At 45.0% G+C, this 18,338-nt stretch overlaps 3 long non-coding RNA genes across 5 annotated transcripts in view; 1 reads left to right on the top strand and 2 right to left on the bottom strand.

Moving 5' to 3' along the window:
* The window catches only part of LOC128340509 (uncharacterized), a 41,091-nt gene extending 26,341 nt beyond the window's left edge, over positions 1-14,750 (bottom strand). For 2 of the 3 annotated variants that reach the window (XR_008313768.1, XR_008313767.1), the window contains exons 1-3: positions 14,589-14,750; positions 13,191-13,633; positions 4,469-4,584 (exon numbers count right to left, since the gene is read on the bottom strand). This is a non-coding gene — a long non-coding RNA (uncharacterized LOC128340509). Of the gene's footprint in view, positions 1-4,468; positions 4,585-13,190; positions 13,634-14,074; positions 14,170-14,588 lie in introns of those variants that run through there. The other variant, XR_008313769.1, reaches the window with a different exon arrangement.
* Positions 4,610-11,647, bottom strand: LOC128340508 (uncharacterized). Its single transcript, XR_008313766.1, has 2 exons — positions 11,272-11,647; positions 4,610-4,771 (listed from the first exon to the last, which is right to left on the bottom strand). It is a non-coding gene; the product is annotated as an uncharacterized LOC128340508 (long non-coding RNA).
* The window catches only part of LOC128340507 (uncharacterized), a 22,377-nt gene continuing 15,506 nt past the window's right edge, over positions 11,468-18,338 (top strand). Inside the window, exon 1 of the long non-coding RNA XR_008313765.1 lies at positions 11,468-11,839. This is a non-coding gene — a long non-coding RNA (uncharacterized LOC128340507). The remainder of the gene's footprint in view (positions 11,840-18,338) is intronic.

The raw sequence follows: 18,338 nt of genomic DNA, 5'->3' as shown, positions 1-18,338 counted from the left end.
TTGCAAAATCCTCTCATGGAATCCCTGATGCTTCTGTTAGGCCTCCTCTAAGGTTTGGCTGGTACTCAACAGCCATGATGTGACAGCTGATGAAGAATAACAGAATCACAGGATTCTAAGAGCCAATTGAAGTCGTCGTCCCCTGCCCCTCCCCAGGCAAACAGCACACACAGGGGCTCAATCCAAATCAAAACCACTGTGAGAGGCTTAAAGCCCCCTATCCCTGCCATGGTCCCTGTCTGAACTGGACCCTCTGTGTGTGCTATTTGCATAAGAAAAGCAAGCATGACTGGGCTTATGACACAAAGCCACATCTGCTTTGGCCTAGCGTGAAGATCATAGCAGCTTCTTGCACTCCAGATATCCAACTATATGTACAAAGACCCCACAGCTTAACCTGCAACATTCTTGTGGTGGTAGGTACCAAAAGCAAAGGATGGGCATTTCTGCCCATCCCAAGGAACAATTCAGCAAAACAATCCAGGTGGCTCAGGTATTTGTGCTATGAGGTGTGGAAGAAATGTCCCAAATATATATCCCATCGTGACTGTATTAACTCGCCAGATCAAAACAGAACTTCTCTTTTTCTTTTGATGGGGTTGCACTCCCCTTAAATGAGCAGCTGTGTAGCTTGGGAATTTGCCTGGATCCAGCCCTGCACCTGGATACCCAGATGCTGGTGTGTGTCCTGGGAAGCTTTCCCCAGCTTTGGCTGGCTACATCCATTTCTGTCCCAGTCAGTTCTGGTCACGGTGATCCTTGGCCTCATTGCCTCTCAATTGTGTGACTGTCCTTGTAGACCCTTTGCAAACTTCAGTTTGTCCAGAAGACAGACATGAGGCTTTTGAGTTGTACAAGGCCCTCCAACATTTTTCAACTGCACTGGTTTGTCCTCCCTTGCCATGGGAAATTCAATAGGCCTTCTCTTTGGGGATGTTTTGACGGCTGACTCAAATTTTTCGGTTTCCTTCCCCTAAATTTCTTTGATGTCTGCATTTGTTCTCTCCACCTTTTTGTCCAATACTTTTAAAAAATGTTTTCTTAAATTGCTTTCATGGGCTGACATGATGTGCAAGGGTAACAGAAGACATCTGCTGTGTACATGGAGGCAACAGCACCTCTGTCCTGATTGGCGGTTGCGCAAGCTGCATCCCTGCAGTTTCTCCCATTCATTGCAAGCTGTATCCCTGCAACCACCCTTCAGGAGAGCAGTTCCACTGCTTTCATGTACACAGCAGCAGTGGCACCAATGTCTTCTGGCTATGTTACCCTCGCACATGAGATCAGTCATTTCTCATATGCAGCCAAGACTGGGCTAATGAAGCCAAGCCTAGTCTTGGCTGCTTATAAGAACCGCTGGCAGCCATGCGGCTGCTGGTGTCATCTCAGCGGCAAACCCACCCAAGAGGCCCGCCTGTTAACTGAAAAGGGTGGAAGTACAGCTGCAGTGCCGTGCAGCACCGACACAGGAGCAGGCTCCCAGCCAGCAATGGGGAGATCCCCAAAATGTACTGCACACTCACATGGTGCATTATGGGGTTTCCAGGGGCCAGGACGACATGTCTCAGCCCACGACCCTCCGCGCTGCCGGGGAAAGCTGGTGACCATCTGGGCGCATGTTCCATGTACCTAGCAAGGACTGGTGGATCATCTGCAGGGAAGGTACGTTTGAGCAGCCTCCCCTGCTGCCTGCCTGGTAGCCCTCTTATGTAATCGTGAGAAAAGGCATATATTTTATTGTAGTGTTGATTTTAAAAACCCCAGACCTGTGCTGTTATAAGTTACCTTGAGTTTCTTTTGAAATAAGGATGGAATATAAAATTTTAAAATAAAATAAAGTGTGCTGTGTCTTCAGGATTGGTACCGGGTATATTGCATCAGCATGTCTTGTGACAGCAAGGAGATGGGCTTGGGGTAGGTGCTGGAATGACATGACAAGCAACGTAGGTGTCCATCATTCATAGCTTCATGAGTACCACTTCCAGAATTCTCCTTGCCCATTATCGATTACAATTCCAGTTCCTGTACTATGGCCACATATGTAAGGATGGTAGAAGTAGGACTGCATAAATCCCTTCCTCTCTTTTTTGCCATCAGTTTCAGGGGGTGAAAATGGGGGTGGGGGGCTCTGCACTTTCTTGAAAGAAACCCATGAAAAGCTCTTAAAGTTTGAGAGGTTTGTGTGTTGGAGGGGTTCCTAAAGCAGTGGAGGAGTTACTGAGGGTGTGTGTGTGTGTGTGTGTGTGTGTGTGTTTAAAAGCTTACTTAAATTAGGGCCCACCACTTTTACAGGCAGCATCACTTGCTACCTGGCTGCCACCATTTTACTTAATGGAATGCAATGGGGAATGAGGTTGCATCATGCATCAGCATGAAGGGGGCAACCAAGATGATCAGGGGCCTAGAGCACCTTTCTTATGAGGCAAGGCTACAACACCTGGGGCTGTTTAGTTTAGAAAAAGACAACTGTGGGGAGACATGATAGAGGTCTATAAAATCTTGCATGGTGTGGAGAAAGTGGATAGAGAGAAATTCTTCTCCCTCTTACATAACACTAGAACCAGGGGTCATCCCATGAAATTGATTGCCAGGAAATTTAGGACCAAGAAACAGAGGTACTTTTTTCACACACTGGATACTCAACTTGTGGAATTCTCTGCCACAAGATGTGGTGACGGCCAACAACCTGGATGGCTTGAAGAGGGGTTTGGATAACTTCATGGAGGAGAGGTCTACCATCGGCTACTAGTTGGAGGGCTATACGTCACTTCCAGCCTCAAAGGCAGGATGCCTCTGAGTTCCCGTTGCTGGGGAGTAACAGCAGGAGAGAGGGCATGCCCTCAACTCCTGCTTGTAGGCTTGCAGCAGCATCTGGTGGGCCACTGTGTGAAATAGGATACTGGACTAGCTGGGCCTTCTTGGGCCTGATCCAGCAGGGCTCTTCTTATGTTCTCATTCCCCACTGCATTTTGGGGAAATAAAATGATGATACCCAGGAGGGAAATGGCACTAATGGCACTGCACCCACCACTACCTGCAGAGGCAACAGGTATGAGTTAAATATATAGGTAGATATAGTTATAGATCACAGCAACCCTTCCACAGCCTCAGGGAAGCCTTTCCACCAGTGTCCTCTCTCTCTTTTTTTCATCTGTGTGAGGAATGAGTTCTGTTTTGGGCAGTGGTATCAAGGTAGTGTGTGCGCATGTGCATTTAGAGTGGGGCCTTCTTGATTAAATCTGAGCAGACATCCCAAAACATGTGTGCACATGCATACGCACACACATGCACCATAGAGGAAACAATGCTCTCTACCCATTCTCAAGCTTTAAAAGAATTTTGTGAGTGACATGAAAGTGACAGGGATTCTAAGCCCTATTGAATTCCCCTCGAAAATTGCTACAGTTTCAGTAAACTGAGAAGGGGGTGTCAAAGATTTTGCTCATAGGTCTCTAGGAGAAAGTAAGATTACTTTCTTTTGCATTCAACATTTGCATGATTTGCATATTGTCTTTCAGTTTTTAGCTTCTTGGTCAATGTGCTCCAGCAATCTCTTTCCCAATTAGGGATATGCAGAAATCCCAGAGAAATGCCATCTCTCTTACAGGAAACATGTTTGATTTCACTTGAAAATGCTCAGATGTTTCTCCTGGGCTGGGGAGAACCCTGAAACTCACTCTGAATTTCACTGTGTGTGAAATGCTGGTGCCAGCCCTAGGGATATGCAGAAACCTCCTACGAACTTGTATTTGTCTTATAGAAACAAATTTGGCTTCCCTTGAAAATTCTCAGATGTTTCTCCTTGGGAAGAACCCTGACATTCACTCTGAATATCTCTTCTTTTGGAACTTTCAGTGCCAAGCCTTTAATCCCAGCATATTTAAACATAACCAGGTTGGAAGTTCTTGAAGGGACCAAGCATCTGCATCTTGGGCCAGCACTGCCAGGCACGTCACTATTTGTGACAAATAGCCAACACACTCCACAATGTCTGTTAATGTGATATGACCCCCATCTCTGTGCCGATAGAATGCTGGACCGTGCAAAGTTACCCAAGGGATGGTTCTGGCACAGAGAGAATAACTACTTGCCAGTAATTGACTGGCCTTGGGTTTTTGGCTCTGGCTTTTACAGCCGTGGAAGATTTGGGCAAACATGAAGCAAGAAAAAAAGTTGAAAAGCTGGCAAAATGTTTTCTTCTGCTACTGAGACTGAAGCAAGCCCAAAGATTGCTGTATAGCTGCCAGGCGAATCATAGCATGGCATGGAGCATTGTAAGGGGAGATACACTGTAGCTCTGTAACAAACTCCAAACGCTGCTTCAGAGTTTCCAGCTCAGTTGCAAAAGGACCCTGCAGGAGGGAAGATCCATGAGGACCAGATGTGCCAGAGTGAGGAGGATGTGCTGTTCTGTGGGCTTCTTTCTGACACAGGCGCTGGCTCTTTGAAACACACCACAGGCACATACCTTCAGTTCAGCATCAGGCTACAAAGGAATTGTAGTCCACGTGAGAAATAGAAACCAAGACCAGTATTGACTGAGATCTTTAATCCTCATGCTGGATGCCATGTAAACCAGGATACCTTTCAGAAGGACAGAAACAGAGAGGTGTGTGGAGAATGGTTTTAATTTTCAGGGTTATTTAAAAAAAAAACAAAAGCTCATGCATTTTTAAGCATCAGGATAATATCTTGGCTCACATGCGATTGCAGAGGAGACATGTTCTCCACTTGGCGTGCTGCCTGTTCACCCTCATGAAACCAAACACATCTATTGGGATGGAAACATAACAGGTCTTTATGCCAAGGAATAGGTCATATGTATTGCAGCCTACGGAGTGAAGATTTATGGCAGCATGTAGAAAATGTGGAGTAAAGGGAATCAGAGAAATGGATCTCCCCATAAATGTGCAATGTTTTGGATAACACTGGAAATATTTAGGTTGGGAAAATGCTTTGCCTGGCCAGTGGTTCACAAAAAAACCCCTGAAAATAAATTATAGTGGTATGAATGTATTGATGTGCGGCAATTGCTCAAAAAGCATTCGGCATAGTCTAGATCAGGGATTCTCAACGTTGGGTGCCCAACTGTTATTGGACTTCAGCTCCCATAATCCCCAGTCCCAGTGGCCTTTGGTTGGGGATTATGGGAGTTGAAGTCCAATAACATCTGGGGACCCAATGTTGAGAATCCCTGGTCTAGATGGCTTGATGGTCTAGATTGCTAGACAAGGGCTGACGTAAAGAAAAGAGGTCAGGTCTCTAGTCCCACAGAAGAGGGAATTTCAGCAGCTGCAGCTTTTCTTTCCCCTGCATAACAAACTGCACCTGCTAAAATGCCCTCTTCTGTGGATCAGGAGTTCTGTCCTCCTTTCCATAGGGCAGCCCTAGGTGGGGCCTCTTCTCTTGTATAGGTGGGGCCTCTTCTCTTGATCTGCATCGCTTTCTTGGTGTCACTGGCACCACCTTGAAGGACCATACCCTGATGTTCAATCAAATTAGCATTTGTGAATAGCAATTCATTAAACATACCAAGATTGGCAGGGGGTGCCCCAAGCCCCATACTAAAAATTCACATTTCATCCCATTTTGGTAGGATCCAGCTGTGCGGAAAAAGAACATTGGGCCAGTTTGGACTATACTTCAACTGGCCCTCTCAGTCATGTTGAAAAAGAGGGTGGATGTTCACATCTCCTTGCCACCTGGTGTCCCTCTATCACTTATTTGAGTGAGGGTCCTCAGTGTATAGATTAACTACTACTACAAAGTAGTACTTAATATGCACAGTAAAGGGCAGTTCAAACAAACTGCTCCCCCATATGAGATGGTGGGATGGCATACTGGGTGGGAAGGAGGCCCGCCCACCCATGCTTCTCCCCCACAGGATTACGATGGGTTGGATGCCATGTCATTCAGACTGGTCCATTTTGAGTAAAGGAACTTGGATCTTGTGAGCAAAGTAATAACAGATGAAAGTCCTCACTTAGGAAACTCATTGTCTCCTTTCTCCAAATACCCTTTAAGCTGAATTTTCCTTCTAAAGGAAATCCTGAGCTTCAGATATCTAAACAGTGGGAACCCAAAACAGTGGGGAAAACAGCTCAAGTGTTCTCACACCAACTTTGGCATTTCCTTATGTCTTTTTCACCCAACTTAACACTTCATTTCTAAACAGATACACTTAAAACAGTTGTTTTTCATTAGTACAAAAAAAGAAAAAGGATACATGTCTTCAGGGATTTAACCAGATTCTCCTATTGTTAATTTCACTATGGATCTAAAGGGTTTCTTTTTTCATGTCCTACCTCTGTTTTATTTTATCATTGCATGTGATTATGCTGTGGTAAGGGAAAGAAGAACCCCAGAGGTCAAGTTCGTTCACCATTCAGGTGGTTCAGTTTCAATTCTTAGTATCTCCAGTCAAAAGGATCTCAGGAAGTAGGACTGAGGAAGGCCCCCTGCCCATGGAGAGCTGCTGCCAGTCAGTGGACAGTACTTGACTGTGCAGACCAATCATCAGACACTGGGATGACCTCATTGGTTACCTGATATTGTTAATCATTGAGTGAGTTGGGTGATGTCATAATGAAGAGGTAAACAACCTGAATAATCCTATATCAAGTGTGGTATCATGATCTAATAATATTAAAAAGTGACTGAATTTCTGTTGCATTTCAGCAAGCAAGAGCTTCACACATATACTGTACATTAAGTTAATGGGAGCACACGTTTGATTGATAGAATATTTATTTATGCCCCAACAATTCAGCTTCAGTCAATAATAATCAAATACATGGCTGTATTAACCTTCTCCTTTTATCTGGCTGCTGCTTCCTCTTATCCTTGAAGCTTTGTGGCTGGGGCTCCCAGGTGTTTCTAGAGCATGAATAGGAGGTATGGCAATATTACACTGATGCTTGGATGGCACAGAAGCACAGCTGCCCTCGCTGTTTGGGGCAGAAAGGTGGAATTTTGTTCCTCTACTGCAGGTAGCCTATTCTCAGGAATACAATTGTCCAGAGAAATTGGCCCCAGGTAAATCATCTCAACTCTAGATGGATAAAGGACAACTAGAAGGGAACTTGTGGCTTCTTCTATTGTAAAGGGATTTTTCTCTCTCAGGAAGGATGTTTGTGGCCTCTCTTTATCATTCAAACCAAAAAGGTTTCCATGCATTTTCTTCCTTCATGTTCCCCTTCATTTAACTCCTTTTGATCTACCTTTCCCCTGCACATATATGTAATGGCAACTCTGAAATAAAACTAATAATATTGCAGATGATCTTAGCACATGAATCATAACAAGACCATAACAAGGCCATGGAGTCTTGGCAAGTCCCTTGGACAAACAGTGAATAGCTTCATGTACCACCTGCAGAGAAAAGCTAGGAAGGGAGTGATTTGTGATTCCCTGTGCCGACGACATTGGGAGCGGCGTGGCACATAAACAGTTCCACCTATTCCAGTGATAGTTTCCAACACAAACTGTGACAAAGAAACAATGTCATCTGTCCAAGTTCTAGAGTGCTTGTGGCCTTCAGAAAATGTTTAGAATATCTATTACTAGTAGGTGAGGCCTGACATAGACCGGGCAAAGTCATCTTGCATAGCTCACACTTGTACAACAGTGACCCCTTTTTCACACTGCCAACACTGCCTATGAAGGGTGAAGCAGCCCCATAGTGCAGCGTTATGTGTCTGTACCACTGTGCTAGATATCAGCCTATGACATTGCGATGCTGGCTATTTTATCTTTAGTCTCTTTCCTAACACCCCTAGCACTGAGCTTGCCTTTTTCATTTCCACAGTTCATTGAGCACATGCAGTAAGCTGTCCTTATTTCTGTTCTGGGTTGGCAGCCAGAGCACACTGCAAACTTAATATGGTTTAATTAAGTGTCAGTCTCTCTCCACAAGGAAAACGGGGAGCTGTAGTTCTGTGAAGCAAGCAAGCGATTTCTAACAGAAAAGTCTCAGCACCCTCACTGAGAAAAATACAGTTCCCTAGACTCAGAGCAGTTGTAAGGGGGCACAAAACAATTGTAGTGTAGATACACCCAAATGTGGGCTTGGTATGTCTAGGGACCAAAACGAAACATGAGGTTGGGAGCTCCATTTGGGGGAAAATCCCCCAGATTTTAACGTTGTAAACCCCTGGGACCCCTGATGTGGATTGGGACAATGATGCTGGGGTAAGGGGGTTTATCTGACCCCTGCTAACTGAGCAAAGAGGCACCTTTCAAAGTGGCAATTCTCTTATATTTAGCAGGGGGAGAGCAACTGGCCCTATCCAGCCCCAGAACAGCATCCCTCCAGTGGATGTTGGTGTCTACTTTGCGTTTCTTTTTAGAGTCTGAGCCTTTTGGGACAGAAAATCATCTTATTTATTAATAATAATAATAATAATAATAATAATAATAATAATAATAATAATAATTTTATAAACCACTTTGCAAACTTTTGCAAAGCAGTATATAAGTAGTAGTAGTAGTAGTAGTAGTAGTAGTAGTAGTAGAAGAAGAATCTACACCTTTCCCTCATTGAGTAAGCTTCATATGTTCAAGCAAATTAGGCACCTCTTTGCTCTTCTATTTTTCTCAAGTGGATATTTTTGATTTATACATTTGTACTAGCTTAACCCTCACAGAGCATCTGTGTGCTAGTACTTGATTGCTCCCCTCACCCCCTGCCAAAGCCCCACTCATCTCAGAGATCTCTCCACCCTCACCTGAGCCGCACGCCTCCTCCTCCATCTGGTTGCTGCTATCCCCCTCACCCCTCTTGGTCACTCCTCCGTCCCTTTACTCCATCCCCCTCACCCTTCTTGGTTGCAGCTGCAGTGCTGCTAGCACCTATTGGCCAAGCTGCAGGCCCCTATCCCCAGAGACCTCCCCACTCTTACCTGAGCCCCACTCCTGCTCCTCCCCACAGGAGCAGCAGCAGCAGTACTTGACCACGCCCTTCCTCGCTGCTGCCACTGCCATGGCTGCTCAGTCCCCTCAGGCCGCTGACAGGCCTGGGCCTTGTCTGCCTGCCTCCCTCCGCCAATGGCCTCGGTAGCCCCAAACAGCAGCAGTGGTTGACTGGGCCCTTCCTTGCTGCCAATAGTTGATGCCATGGCCACACATTCCCCTCAGGCTGCTGACAGGCTCGGGCCTGTCCCTCACTCTTTCTCTCTTCCCCTCTCTTCTTTTTCTCTCTCCTCCACTCGCTCTTCCCATCTTTCTTCCCCTCCCTTCTTTTCTTTTTCTATCTCTTTCTCTCTCTCCATTCCTGAGTTAGCAGATCTTGTTCATCTTGTTTCCATATACTAAAATCATTGTAAACCGCTTAGAGAGCTCTGGCTATAGAGCAGTATATAAATGTAAGTGCTATTGCTATTGCTATTATCTAATTCACACAGTGGAAGACTCCTTCTCCTGAAGGGGCTCTTCCCTCCCTCATGACCCCTCTCTTTGCAGACCCCTGCCCACTATCCAGATAGATAGATAGATAGATGGAGTCCTCTCCTCTACAATCAAGAACATCTTCTGACCAGTAACAGTTGCATTCCAACTGACCTTAACCATCACAAGCTCCTCCCTATTGGCATATGGAATCCCCACTGCCCAATCACCATGGTGCTATCGGCACATGGAATCCCCACTGCCCAATCACCACGGTGCTTCTGCTCTCACAGGCTCCTCCTCCCTATCTACATGTGGAATCCCCACTGGCCAATCACCACAGTGCTTCTGCTCGTGAACTCTTGTGAGAACTGCCACACACATTTAGCCATGGGTATGCCTTAGAAAGTTATATAGACAGATGGAAAATATTTTGGGGAATTTAAGGAAACAGGTGCTTGCTGTCTGCTAAGCAGATGGACTCCAACTGCCCAATAGTCTTGGTATGGAAGTCTTTGTTAAAAGAAAACTGAACTGGAGATCCTCTGCAGGGTAATGGTCAAAGAAGCATTAATTAGAGGGATGGTGGCAAGGAGGAGACTGCTCTTGAACTGACTGGTGGATCAGATATCATTGCACAGTTATTGGCTGGGGAACATGTGGTTGGTCTAGGCATGTTTTTGAGTGTGCATACACACGGTCCTATAATGGAAAACAATTAGTCGTCTCCTGGTCCGTATCTACACCTGCACTTAGTAGTGGTGGGTTCAGCCCATCTAGAGAGTGACATAAAAAGACCAATTGGAAAACTGCAGTGGAATATACGTTAACGATATGCTTGTAGAGTACATCAAACCTTTTTAACCCCATGGCAATGGATAATGAGGGAACCTTGCTAGGCAGTTTTTAAAGCCTTCCCAGCTCTGAATTATTTTAATGCTAAATGCATACTTCAAAGCCTGCAGGCTAGTTCCCATAATAGTCATCAACATGTAGACTTCCCTAGGGCTGACCATCTCAGCAAGACTTCAGCACATAAGCTTTTTGTGCACTCAAGTCTGACTTCAAGTGTTGTGGCCTTGTATGCATAAATCCCTGAACTGTAGCCTGACTTAAGCACATCAAGATTGTAAGCAAAGTCAACCCTTGAGGGAACCATCTGACCTTTGTATAACAAAAGCCCTGAGAAATTCTGCAAAACCCCACAAGGCTCTTTATGTATCCAGGAGTTTTGGATAATTGGAACTGAGTAACTGCAGCTTTTTAATCATATATTGTGTGAAATAAGGGCATAGAAACAAATGTATATTATTTTTAAAATATATATATATTAAATGACTATATTTTAAAATAGTGACTGCATAATTTAAAGTGCCTCAGGATGCAATCTTATGCATACTTGCTTGGGAGTAAACCCAAATGAACACAGTGCCACTTGCATTCTGAGTAAATATGTATAGGACTGCACTATCAGCCATGCAACATTCCCCCTTAAAAATCACATCAATACAGACAATCATGTTCCTCAAATGTGTTTAACCAGGAGGCTTGATTTGATCAAACAAAATCTCAGCTATTCGACAGATCTTGACATTTTCTGTAGAATGGTAAAGATTCTGACAGGCTCCTTCATGATCGGAAAAAGAAAGAAAGAAAACCCACGTTGGGAATATTGAGACATGCCAACAAACAAAGTAAAAACAGTGGCATCCTCAGAGCAAAATATCGAGAGGGGTGCACAAAAGGGGGGAGGTGTATTTTTGGTTGAGTAAGCTGTGTCCGACATGTTAGATTTCTGCATAGGCTTATCTAGGGTTACCATGCTGCTGCCAGTGCCAGTGGCATGCTGCTTCCCACCCCCTCCCCAGTTCAGGAATTTTATTTTACCTGTAGCCCCTTTGGGGGGCTTCCTAAAGGCTGCGGGGTGGTGGTGGTCTGCAAAGTTTCCTCCTCCCCGCTTAAATCACTGCCACTGCCCATCCCGGGATGATTTTCAGCCCCTTCCAGCTTGCAAAAATTGGTGCGGTGGCCATTTTGGAGGCTGCTGCACATGCTCAAATGGCCTCTACGAGGCCTGGCAAGGTTTAAGGCCTCACAGGGACCATTTGAGCATGTGTGGTGGCCACTTTGCTTTTGGCACCGCACATGCTCAGTAATTTTATAAGCAGGCCAGCATCTCCATTTGTTATTCCTATGTTGCAGATAAGAAATTTGCTGGAAGAAAGTCTGGTTTTGTGGCAGAGTGCTGGACAGTGGAATATGGGGCAATTGAAATAAGTTGAGAGGGCAGAGATGTGGCTACTTTTCATGGATGGGATCTGTGGCATTCAGAAGGAAATCCTGTCCATGACAACTGCTAGGCTAAACATCTAAGCTTGGACACCTTTTCAAAACACACAAGGAAGACCTACCTCTTTGAACCTGGCCTGTGGGAGCGAGTGTGAAACTGGAAAAGGTAAAGAATGTCAGTGGTATTACAAGGAGATTAATTTCATTATGTTTTGCCTTTTATTATCTGCCCCACACTTTTGATATGTTTGGGTTACACATCTAAACCCAAATCAAGACACAAACAAATGATTTAGAAGACACCCTGCATTTCAAAATAACTTTCTGGGATTTTTAAAACTTAAGATCTTTTGATAACAACTTAATATGTTTAATGTAGTATACATTCATCCTGATTCATTTTGTTAGCAGAAATGTTTTGCACTAGTCTTGGCTAGGATAGCAGGAACAGGTGGCAGTCAATCATTTCAATAAAAGGAGGTGTGAACACAACATTTCTACACAGAATTTAAAAAGCAAACACAGGTAGTCAGTCCGCATTTAAAGGGCATTGTAGCTGGGGATGATGGGAGTTGTAGGGCTGCAACCCTGGGAAACTCTGCAGTAAAGGATGGGAGCAGGAGAGGTGGATGCTCTGGGCAGACATGCACTTATGAGGGACATCACAGAACTTCATTACAGTGATTTAAGAGGCTGGCGGGAGGAGGGGGAACCTTTGCATACACCCCCCCCACCTGCGGCCTTTAGGAAGCCCCCCGAAGGGGCTACAATATTTTTTTAAAAAAATATATTATTTAATATAAGTCCATGTTTGGACAGGGGCACAATTTCAGTGCTTGCCCTAGGCACTATTTTCCCTAGATATGGCTTTCTGAAGTAGAAAGTGGGGGGCAGGTGGGGGGGCAACTACTTTTCTGAGAGAGCACTTTTTCACCATTGCACCCCTTCTGGAGCTGTCCTTCAGTAAAAGGATGAATAGTTGATCACTTACAGTGTGTGTGGGGGGGTCCTGTAATCAGTAGGGCTGACTACAAAACGTTTGGTAAATCATTTTAATAACTTCAAACACACAGCAGTAATAGCATATAGGGTAAAAATTAAGAAAACCAAGTTTGACTCCAGTAATCTTCCTCTTACACATTTAGTAGTTCCCAGAACACAGAAGAGGATGGCCAGCTAGACAAAATCAAAGAGAACAGCAACACCAGGGGCAACCTAAAAACCATCTTTGCTAGGAATGGGCAATCTTTTGCAACAAATGAAAATCTATATACAGTGACACTAAAACATCTGATGCTGTAATGTATACAAGACATGTGAAAGAGAGACATCAACATGTGCAGTGCAGGAATAGCCATGTTTGGAATTTGAACAAATCTCCCCTCTTATGCTGTCTGTGCCTTTGGGAGTCATTATGTCTCCCAATAGAGGAGGGAAGCAGGAGGAGAGGAGCTTGAGAAACATGTATGGGTCAAGGAACATCATGTGCACTAGCGATAGTAGCCAAGTCCACTTACCTTTAGTGGCCAGAGTATAACTTTCGCCCGTCTTGAGTGCAATAACGATGGGCACAAAAGAATTCATTCACTTAGCAGCTCTTCTTTCTGAACTCCGTTGACACTTTTTTCATCAAACAGCCTCATTGCTCCTTTGGCTGATTTCTGCTATGTGTTTCTGCTTTCTTCTTCTTTACATATTCATTTTCCTATCGTAACTATTTGCTTGGTTTCTTTCTCTGCTTGTTGTGTTGTCAGCATATGTCCTTTTTGCCAGGGTCTGTACTCTAGTTGCGTTGTCCTCACTGCAGGCCCAGGATCAGGGTTCAGCATACTTGACCAGATGTTGAGGGCTCAGGGCTTTCCAAAGGGCCACTGCCAATCCTGAAATCACCTCTGTGCCCATGTGGTGAAGCGGTTCTCTCAGCCCAGAGAGAGTCACCTCGTCTCTCCCATCTTATTCCCTGTTGCCAAACAGAGGTGCACCTAGGTAATTTTGGAGCTGGGACTTAAAGGTGTTTGGAGCCCCCGCCCATCTCCAGCTATTCTTGGAAATGCTTTCCCACTATTTTTGGGTGGCAAGCACCTGAGTACCACTATTAAATTTGATATTAATCCCCACAGACGGACCTTCTCATGAGCACGCCTAGGGACTGATAACCCCCCTTCCCCAACAGGTGGGCCCCCCTTCCCCAACATTTCTTGGGGGGGGGGATAGAACTTGACTGTTTAAGAATCCTTGCTTGGGGCTGCCTTTTAAACCTGACCATGGGCACCTGCCTCTGCCAAATCTTCCCCTCCCAGAACTGTGATGGGATGCACAGCTCATGTTGCCACCTGGAGTGTTTGTGCTTGTGCACATACATCACTGTAGCTCCCTTCCTGAGGAGGAAAGCACTTAGTACCTGTCCTGGCATCCCAACCCTTTTCCTTCCTGCTTGCCAGGTGGGAGGTGCAAGCGACAGAGTGGGAAGAGGGAATGCCCCCGAGTGGCTGTGCATCTTGACAGGCTGACCACTCCAGGATGGGAGGTCACGGCATTCCTGTTGCCAGGCAACTCTATAGATGCATGGGTGACAGGAGGGGTGGGGCTGGTTCTCCCAGAGGCAGCCAGCGAGAAGCACCACTAGCATAGAGCTGCTATGTTGCTGGGCGGGTCTGTGCTGCCTCCTCTATGATTGTGGTTTGAAAATGGGCATGAAACTGTGGTTATGGCAGCATCTAGAGTTAGACATAACGCTTTGGCGGCCAAACCAGAGGTCTCAGCAGTGAACCTTTGTGCAAACTGAAGCATAGGCGAAACTAGGGGGGGCAGCCAGGGCATGTGCCCCTGGCACTGGGGGGGGGGTGCCAGTACCATGCTGCCCCCACGCCCTCCCCAATTCACTGATTTTTTTTAATTTTAAAAATTATTTTTACCTGTAGCCCCTTCGGGGGGCTTCCTAAAGGCCACGGGGGGGGGGGGTGTCTGCAAAGGTTCCCCGTCCCCCCGCCAGCCTCTTAGATCACTGCCGCAGCCTGTCTCGGGCTAATTTTCAGGCCTGTTTTGGCCTATAAAGATCAGTGCAGTGGCCATTTTGGAGGTTGTTGCACATGCTCAAAAGGCCTCTGTGAGGCCTGGCAAGGCACAGGACCTCACAGGAACCATTTGAGCATGTGTGGTGGCCATTTTTAAAAAATTAAAAAAAAGGCTGCTGAAAACAAAAATGGCCACCGCACATGCTCAAATGGCCTCTGCAAGACCGAAGTCTAGAGTTTTCCCTGATCTAGGGAGTCAGAAGAATGCAAAGTTGTTAGCAAGGGACTCGAGCATTTAAAAAACAGATATAAATGACACAAAAGTAAGTGGACAAAACATCCCTTAAAAAGACAATGTTGGCTTAATACCTTGTAAGCTGGCAAAACTGAAGGGTGGAGGGGAGAGGCAAGGAATAAAATAGAAATATTCACTCGCATGCTGTTTAATTCTCTATACAGAGCTCTATTTTTATCTGAATATTTGTCAAGCAATCTGATTATAAGGTTTGTGAGATTTCAGACTTGGGAAGTACCTGCCTTTAACTTGTGTGGTGCTTTAAAAAAACAAAAACAAAAAAACTGAAATTTCACACTGTTTTGCTGTTCTGTGGCTAGTTGCAACTTCCACCTTCTTCCTGATCAGCTGCTGCTGGATCCAAGCCTATTATAAGCTGCAGGATAATTTCAGATTGTTTGGGGCTCCTAAGATTTCCCATCGCAGCCATTTTCCTTTAAGGCAAAAGCTATTTGGGCAGAAAAAAACCCATCCCTGAATTTCTTGGAGGCAGCAACCTGTAGTGAGGTGTGCTGAGGTGGCAGAGCGTTTGCTAAAGAGAGCTTTCATTGCTTAGCTCTTTGGAGGCATGCCCAGCACATGGATGTGCTGTGTTTCCTTGGGAAGGTGACTGGCACATAGGTGCCACATGTGTGGTTGTATGTGTATGTGTATGCATGTGTGTGTTGCTTACAACCTGTTTCTCCTGAAAGTTTCTGATCTTGTATTTTTGAACTGATATTATGGTAAAGTTATCTGAAAGATGGGTGTCAGATGTTTGGACAGGGGTGCAATTTCAGTGCTTGCCCTAGGTGCTATTTTTCCTAGAAACGCCTCTGAACTGAAGGTTCGATTTGGCATTTGGTGAGACAAACAGGAGGTTGTTTTTGCCACAAAACCATGGTTTCATGAGTTCAGACGTAATGGACTTCCAACCTCAGCCCCATTTAACTGGTATTCAGAGGCATCTTGCTTCTGAGGCTGGAGTTGGCCAAATTGTCAATCAATTGTACAAATTAATAGAGACAATGGTGCTTGCTGTTTTGACTGGGAAGTAGAAAAGGCCCATTGGCCTTATTAATGCACACACAGGAGCTGGTATGGTAGGATGCTGGGATGGAACTAACTTCTTCATAGGGAAGCCTACAGAAGATTGACAGCTACGTGGTATTTTTAGAATTGAAGCACAGGAAGGCTGACTGTAGTTGCACATGGAAGTGTATTTTGCATTTCCAAAGTGCAGGTGCTTGACTGTACCATGTAACAGCTGTGCATGGAAATGTTGCTGGGGATGGTCCAGGGAAAGAGACAATGCAGGCTATATCTTTTCAAAAATCATGTCATGTCTGACTATTGCTGTTCCTCACAGAGGTTGCTGGAGAGACACCCACTGGCTCTGAGCATTTTCAGTGAGTCAGAGGAAGGTGACTGAATGTTGTCCCTGTTCGTGGCATGTTTTTGGAAAGAAGTATTGGAAGAACTGAGGATATTTCCCAAGCTCCCAAACATTTGTAGACTTCTAACAAGTGGAGTTCTTTTTCAGCCATGTCTTCCTTTTGCTCCATCCATCTGCTCATCTCCAAAGGCAACTCAGCACAGTGTGATTTACTCTCCCTGCCTGGAGCAGCCACCTGGCAGACTTCCAGCATTTCAGCTCAGCCTTCTCTCCTGAGTCCTGCCTCTCCCTCTTGATAGGTTTGATTTCCCCAGCTTCTACTGGTCGGGCTACTCAGGCTGGATCTGGGCCGAAGGACAATTATAGTAAACATGGCAGCATCACTTCCAGCAAATAAACCTGACTCCAGGGAATGACCTCTAATTATAGCCATGGCTTGGATGAGATGGTATTACAGTAACTTCATTTTGGCAGCAAATGGTTGTAGCCATCTATTTCTGATTTCCGACTGAAACTTGTTTTTACAGAGTTTATGTTTTGTGAAGATTGACGTTACTCACCTGCTAAGCACACACAAGAATGTAGTAGAAACAGTGGCTTGACTCCTAAGAACTGTAAGCCAAGCTCTACTCATGTAATGGAGCTTTTCTGCCCCCTTGGTTCCACTGTCAGAAACAACAAACACCAGGCTCTATAACTTTAAACAGTCAACAAATGCTGGACCATTTTATTGTCTCCAAATCCAGCTAAAGTTATTCACAGCTAAAGTTATTCAAGTTTCTTCTTATGTCCTCTAGCCTACTTAGTACAGCAGAAGAGATGAAATGGAGCAGCCTGCAATAAATAGGGATGTGCGAAACGTTTCGGATACAAAACGTTTTGTACCCAAAACAGCCTGTTTCGGGTGTTTTGTAGACAAAACAAAACACCCCTTTTCCAGATCCAAAAGTTTTGTATACAAAACAAAACGTCCCTGTTTCGGCTACAAAGCGTTTTGTTGTTTCAGACCTTCATTTTGTGGTGATCTCTGAGTCAGTCTCCATTTTGTGTTTGACATCTCTTTGAATTTCCCACCCTTCCAGCCTTCTGATCGGTGACCTAAATCATGGGCTGACCTGCTGACAATTCCCTCCTTGTTCCCCATTGGCTCTTTTGCTTCTTCCCACTCTTTACTGACCCCACATTGGCCAGGGGAAGGGTTGCTAACCCATGGGGTTCTGGGTTCTGCTGTTTCTGTGGTGTTCTGAGTGTAGATTCTCTGGTAGCATATGAGAGTGGATTCTTGTTTTTCACTGAAAATCTCATATGCTACCAGAGAATCTACAATGAACACCTCAGAAACAACAAAACCCAGTACCCCACAGGCTTGTGGGTATGGGGGTGGTTGGCACCCTATGTGCACTACACAACCCCTCGCCCCCCCCCAAGTGGAATTATGGGGCTGCTGAAACCTCCATTATTCCCTATGGGAGAAATCTTAAAGACACGTAAACTTCAACAAATCACAAAAGATCAGCCCTTTGCCCAATTCCTTTGAAATAATTCTGGAAGTTTCCTTGCCCCCATTGGGCACTACCACCCACCACACTGTGCTCTGGGTCATCCCTTTCCCCTTGATTTGAAGCGATACATTTGCTGGAATCCCCATTATTCCCTATGGGAAAATTCTTAAAGATGTGTAAACTTAAAAAAAGATCACCAAAAAAAAAAAATAAAAATCAGCCCTTTGCCTAATTCCTTTGAAATTTGGGTGGTAGCTTCCACCCATTGGACACTACCACCACCACCCACTCTTTTTGCCCTGGGACCCTTTTAAAAATCCAAATCGATTTGGATTCAAAAAATTTGGCTACAAAACAAAACAGGGCTGATTCGGAATTCAGAAAATTTGGGTACAAATCAAAACGGGGATGTTTCTATTCGGATACAAATTGAAACAAGAAAATTCCAAAATGCACACCCCTAGCAATAAAGGTTTTCT

The sequence above is a fragment of the Hemicordylus capensis genome, chromosome 1 (assembly GCF_027244095.1).
Source record: "Hemicordylus capensis ecotype Gifberg chromosome 1, rHemCap1.1.pri, whole genome shotgun sequence".
NCBI classification, from domain to species: Eukaryota; Metazoa; Chordata; class Lepidosauria; order Squamata; family Cordylidae; genus Hemicordylus; species Hemicordylus capensis.
This window is presented reverse-complemented; position numbering and strand designations above follow the sequence as displayed.